The sequence below is a fragment of the Triticum aestivum genome, chromosome 4A (genome assembly GCF_018294505.1).
Source record: "Triticum aestivum cultivar Chinese Spring chromosome 4A, IWGSC CS RefSeq v2.1, whole genome shotgun sequence".
Taxonomy (NCBI): Eukaryota; Viridiplantae; Streptophyta; class Magnoliopsida; order Poales; family Poaceae; genus Triticum; species Triticum aestivum.
The window spans coordinates 600,188,899-600,194,760 of record NC_057803.1 but is presented as its reverse complement, the minus strand read 5'-3'; positions in this window follow the sequence as shown (position 1 = coordinate 600,194,760).

Sequence of the window (5,862 nt, the reverse complement as noted above, 5' to 3'; positions counted from 1 at the left end):
AAGGCCACTCAGGAAGGCCTCCAGTTCAGTTTTCTTCTCAGTCAATTTGCTGACTTGGTCGGTCAAGGCAGCTTTGTCAGTTCTCAGTCGACTGACTTCCTTGTTGGCAATCCCAAGAGCAGTTTTCAGATTGGTATTGTCTTGTTCGAGCTTGGTGACTGAAGCTAACTTCTCGTCAGCAAGCTTGATCTTCTCAGCTAGCTCAAGGTCTTTCTTCTGCTGGGCCTCCCTTACCTTACCTGCAAGCCACAGCAAGATCAGATGCTGAAACAAGCAAGGGCAAAAGCAGTCGTCAGGGTCTCACCAAACATACCTTCGGTCTCCTCCTTTGCCTTTGTCAGCTTCTCTTGAACCAGCTTCAAGCTCAGCTCGACTTGAGTATGCTTCTGTTCCAGCTCTGAGTAGCGAGCCACAAGATCACAAGAGTTCTGCGAAGAACCAATCGACTAAATGTCAAAAATAATTCACTTCCGAGTGAAAAGGGAAAAGCACACGTTTCTAAGACTACAGTCGAATACAAACATTCGACCGTAGTCTCGGGGACTACACCCAGTGGGTGCACTCAGCGTGCCCCCACTAATCCTGTTGAAGACAAAGTCGACCAGTCGACCTCAAAAAAAAAAAGCGTGCGAGATGCATTCTCTAAGACTGTGATCAACTACAAGCAGTCGACCACAGTCTCGGGGACTACACCCAGTGGGTGCACTCAGCGTGCCCCCACCAGTTTGTGAAATCCAGTCGACCAGTCGACTGACAGAAAGATTTACATTATAAAGCCTAAGGCCGACTGCCAGCAGTCGACCTTAGCCTTGGGGACTACACCCAGTGGGTGCACTTAGCGTGCCCCCACCGGTTTGTGAAATCCAGTCGACCAGTCGACTGACAGAAAGATTTACATTATAAAGCCTAAGGCCGACTGCCAGCAGTCGACCTTAGCCTTGGGGACTACACCCAGTGGGTGCACTTAGCGTGCCCCCACCGGTTTGTGAAATCCAGTCGACCAGTCGACTGACAGAAAGATTGACATTATAAAGCCTAAGGCCGACTGCCAGCAGTCGACCTTAGCCTTGGGGTCTACACCCAGTGGGTGCACTTAGCGTGCCCCCACCGGTTTGTGAAATCCAGTCGACCAGTCGACTGAGAGAAAGATTGACATCATAAAGCCCCCCCACCGGTTTGCGAAATCCAGTCGACCAGTCGACTAACAGAAAGATTGACATCATAAAGCCTAAGTCCGACTGCCAGCAGTCGACCTTAGCCTTGGGGACTACACCCAGCGGGTGCACTCAGCATGCCCCCGCTAACACGGAGTTTATTCGACACACCCAGTGGGTGACTAATATAAATTCCGGAAAAGAAAAGTTTTTGGTAGCATATCCAACAGAACAAACAGCGGTCGACTGACCTGGACATTGCTTTGGAGGGCAGAACTGGCGTCATAAGCTGCCTGGCTCGCGTCCCGGATGGTCTTCAGCTGCTCCATCATGAGTCCCGCCTGGCGTATCGCCTCCTTCGCTGCGCCAGCTTGGTCCTCCGGGACGTGGTGCGTCATGAAGAGGGAAGGCTGCTGAGCACTCGTCAGTGGATTCGCGAAGGTCACCGTGTGTCGAGTGGTGTTCTCTTCCTCCACAGTCAGAATTTCAGGCGCCGGCACATCCTGAGGCACCTTACTGGCGGACGCTTTCCGACTCCTCCTGTGCTTCAGCGGCTCTTCATCCTCATCATCATCAGGAAGATCGATAACAGTGTTGGGTGGAGCTGCGGAGAAGGATCAGGATCAGAGATCGCGAGTCAGTCGACTAAGAATGGTATTAAGAATACAGTACCTGGGTTCGAAGTTGCCGCATCCTCCATCTCGTGGTCATCGGCCCGGGCCGAGGTCTCAGAAGTAGCAGCACTGCAACTCCAAAGGATCAGTCGACTAACTTCAGCGTCGACCAGAAATAAAGTTCGCACAGAATAAGAAAATATGAGCAACACAATTACCCTGATATGGTGGGGATAGACACCTTCATCTTCGGCAGGAGCTTGGTCGGCTTCGATGAGGCCGCCCTGAGCTGCTTCGGCGCCTTTTCAGTCGGCGCCGGAGAGGTGGTCCGAGGGCGCTTGGTCGACTGAGTGGCGGTCGCAACCCCCTTACCACGTTCGGTCGAAGGATCGTGGACAAGCTTCGACCGCCTTTCTGAGCGCAGTGGAACGGCCTCCTCCTCCTCTTCTTCTTCGTCCTCGATGTCATCTTCGTCACCTTCATCATCATCATCGTCGTCATCATCCCCTGCAGCATCCGAGTCCCATTCCTCCTCTTCCTGGCTCTCGCCCCCGCTCGCCTCGCCCCCGCTCGCCTCGCCTTCTTCAGTCGAAGCTTGTGCCCCATTGGGCATCGAGTACAGATCGGTGAAAGCCTAGCAGATGCCCAAACAAGGATCAGTCGACCAGTCGGCAGGGTTAGCAGAAATGAATACGACAAGGACACAATGGAAAGCAGAGCAAGTGTACCTTGTTTGGGTCGCTGTTGTGGTCGAGTGGAGGAATCCTTCTGGCTCCGCGCGGGTTGTCCCTGTTTCCGGTAACGGCTACCATCCATCTTTCCAAAGTGGCATCGTCGACTTCTTCTGGATGGACTCTAGTCTCGTCTTCGGGCCCACAGTACAACCACATGCAATGGCTCCGGAATTGAAGGGGTTGGATGCGGCGCCTGAGGAAGACCTCCAGAAGATCCATGCCCGTCACCCCCTCCCGGACCAACTGCACCACGCGCTCCATCAACATCTTCACGTCGGCTTTCTCCTCCGGAATCAGCTTCAGAGGGGAGGGCTTGTTCACTCGGTCCATGGTAAACGGAGGGAGTCCACTCGACTGCCCTGGCGTCGACTGGACCTGACAGTAGAACCAAGTCGACTGCCAACCTCTGACGGACTCGGGAAAGGACATGGGCGGGAAGGTACTATTGTTCCTCACCTGAATCCCCAGGCCCCCACACATTTGGACGACTCGGGTCTTCTCATCACCTGGGCTCGCCTTCTTCACGGTCTGAGAGCGACACGTGAAGATACGTTTGAACAAACCCCAGTGCGGTCGACAGCCCAAGAAACCCTCACACATGGACACGAATGCAGCAAGATAGGCAATGGAGTTTGGGGTAAAGTGGTGGAGCTGCGCTCCAAAGAAATTCAAGAAGCCACGGAAGAAAATGCTTGGCGGCAAGGAAAACCCACGATCAACATGAGTGGCCAGAAGCACACACTCACCCTCTTCCGGCTGTGGCTGCCACTCCTTCCCCGGCAACCTCGCAGCTCCGTGAGGGATCAAGCCCTCGTTGGCCATGTCGAGGAGGTCCGTCTCCGTGATGGTCGACTGGATCCAGTCACCTTGGACCCAGCCTTTCGGCAGGCGGGATCTGGACGAGGACCCTCTGCGGCTGGTGGATCTCCCCTTCGCCTTCTCCGATGCCGACGCCTTCTTGGCACGCTCCAGCGCCGCCGTCTTCTCCTTGGCCATGGTCGCCGGTGAGATGCACGAAGGAAAGTGGTGCGGGGGTGAGAGCGGGCACGCTGAGCAGGGAGGAAGGAAGCAGAGGGAGAGAGGGAGAATGCTGAGGCGCAGCACAGAAATCCTCGCCGGGCACATTTATAAGATCCCTTCCGAGTGGCTGACATGTGGGCCCGGTCGATCTAATCATATCTGGGAGCAGTTATGAGGACTGGATACGTGGCAAAAAAGGCGGCGCGGAGATCGAGGCGTCTATGCCCCGTCCCATCCGAACGCCGCGGTCTGCCCCGCTTCGCGCGCGCCCCCAAATTTCGCACCCCGCGGAATCCGCGAGCAACAGATCAGTCTGTCAGACGCGGTGTTTCCGGCGATCCGTCGCTCGGAGATCGTCGAAGCTCGAAAGATCACTCGACGCAAAAATAGAATGGATCGAGTCGACCGAAGACAAATTGCTCCCTGTCAACGAAGAGATTCTTTGATCCAGAACAGCGCACAACTAGAGCGCAAAGGTTAATCGGAAACGACATCAACTCCTTCTTCACTCGAAGCCTCAATCCATTCGGGGGCTAATGATGGGGTTATGTACCTAGGGTAGGGTCATGGACCTGTTCCAAGTAACTTACCCTAGGACATCCCTAGAAGAGGTCGCCTTCCAGTCGACCAACGAGGATTCACTCGACTGGCCTGAAGGACTCGACCACGAAGACTCACTCGACCACCAGGAGGTCAAGAGGCACTCTGCACCGCAACGGCCTGTAATTAAGTAGACTTTATGATAGTAAAGGCACTTTATGTGGGGCGTTACCAGTAACGCCCCAGACTTAACTCACCTTAAACCCTCTCCTACGTGGGCTGGCTGGGGTCCTGGCGCACTCTATATAAGCCACCCCCCTCCACAGGCAGAAGGGTTCGGCACCTTGTAATCCATACATTCATAATCCACTCGACCGCCTCCGGGCTCCGAGACGTAGGGCTGTTACTTCTTCCGAGAAGGGCCTGAACTCGTACATCCTTTGTGCTTACAACCTCTCCATAGCTAGGACCTTGCCTCTCCATACCTACCCCCCACTCTACTGTCAGGCTTAGAACCACGACAGGTGCCTCATCAGGGGGAGTGGATGTCCTCTAGAAGGGCTAAAAGAGATTGAGGATGACAAGGGAAGAGGAAATATTGTGGAAGACAGACAGCAGCAGGGGGGAGAGTTTGATGTAGGGCCAGGCAACAGACAAGGGCAGAACAATTGGGGGCAGCAGCTAGGTTTAGTCAGAGAGAAGGCATTGGTGACTTATCAGAATAAAAATGGAGCTAACTTCAGGGTGATGTGCCACAAGTGCAAGGATTCCAGACATCTGACCAGAGAATGCAAACTCCCTAATTGCATCATCTGTGGGAAAAATTCTCACATCACTGAGGACTGCACTTGGCTCAAACAGATCAAACTAACGCCCAAATTTTTAGGTTATGCTGCAAGGGGTTTGGGACTACTCCTAGTCCAAAATTTTAAGGAAGTGGTGAGCAGTGAGCAAATCAACCCAATGGCAATTGTTAACATTGCCTCGGGAGAGAGAAATGAAACACAATTCTTGGAAGGCTTCAACTACATGTTCAAATGGGACTGGCAGTGGACCTGCAAAAAATAGGGTGACAGAGCATATCTTATGAGGTTTCCAAACAACAGTAGGTTCATAGAGCTCCACAAGTTTGGAAATTTCAATCTGCTGGGAACTAAAGCCATCATAAATGTTGATAGTTGGGCATGTGACACTTAGGCTATAAGAAAACTTCACACTGTGCAGGTGAGCATGGGAAAAGTGCATGGGTGCTTCAGACACTTCTTTGGAGCTTGTGAAGTAGTTGCAACAATTGGCCTTGTGCTGGAAATTGACATGACCACTATTTCTACAAGATAAGATCATAGCAAAGGTGGGAATGAGGGATTTTGAAAAAAATCCCCAAACATAATGAAGTTACTGACAAAGACCTCATGATATATAGAGTGACCTTGGAACTGGAAAGGGTGGTGGAGCAAGGCTGATATGAGGAAAAAAGGAAACATGAGGACATTGAAACAGGACAGGATGCAAACTCAGAGGACAGAAGGAAGAAAATCGGGATTGGTGGTATGGATGCTGATGGCAATAAGGAAAATATATCATTGGGCAGTGTGGGGCTTAAACAATTTGAGGATATGAGGAAGAAAAGCGAAGAAATCCTCAATATTCAGAAAGAATACCTGGCAGAGGTGGGATTAAGGAAAAAATTTGAAGCTGACTTAGATAAAGTAATGCAAAGGATGCAAGAAATGGAAGAAAACAGATGTAGGCAGGAAGCCTAGAGAGCAGTGGAGGAGAAAAAGAATGGTAACTGGGAAG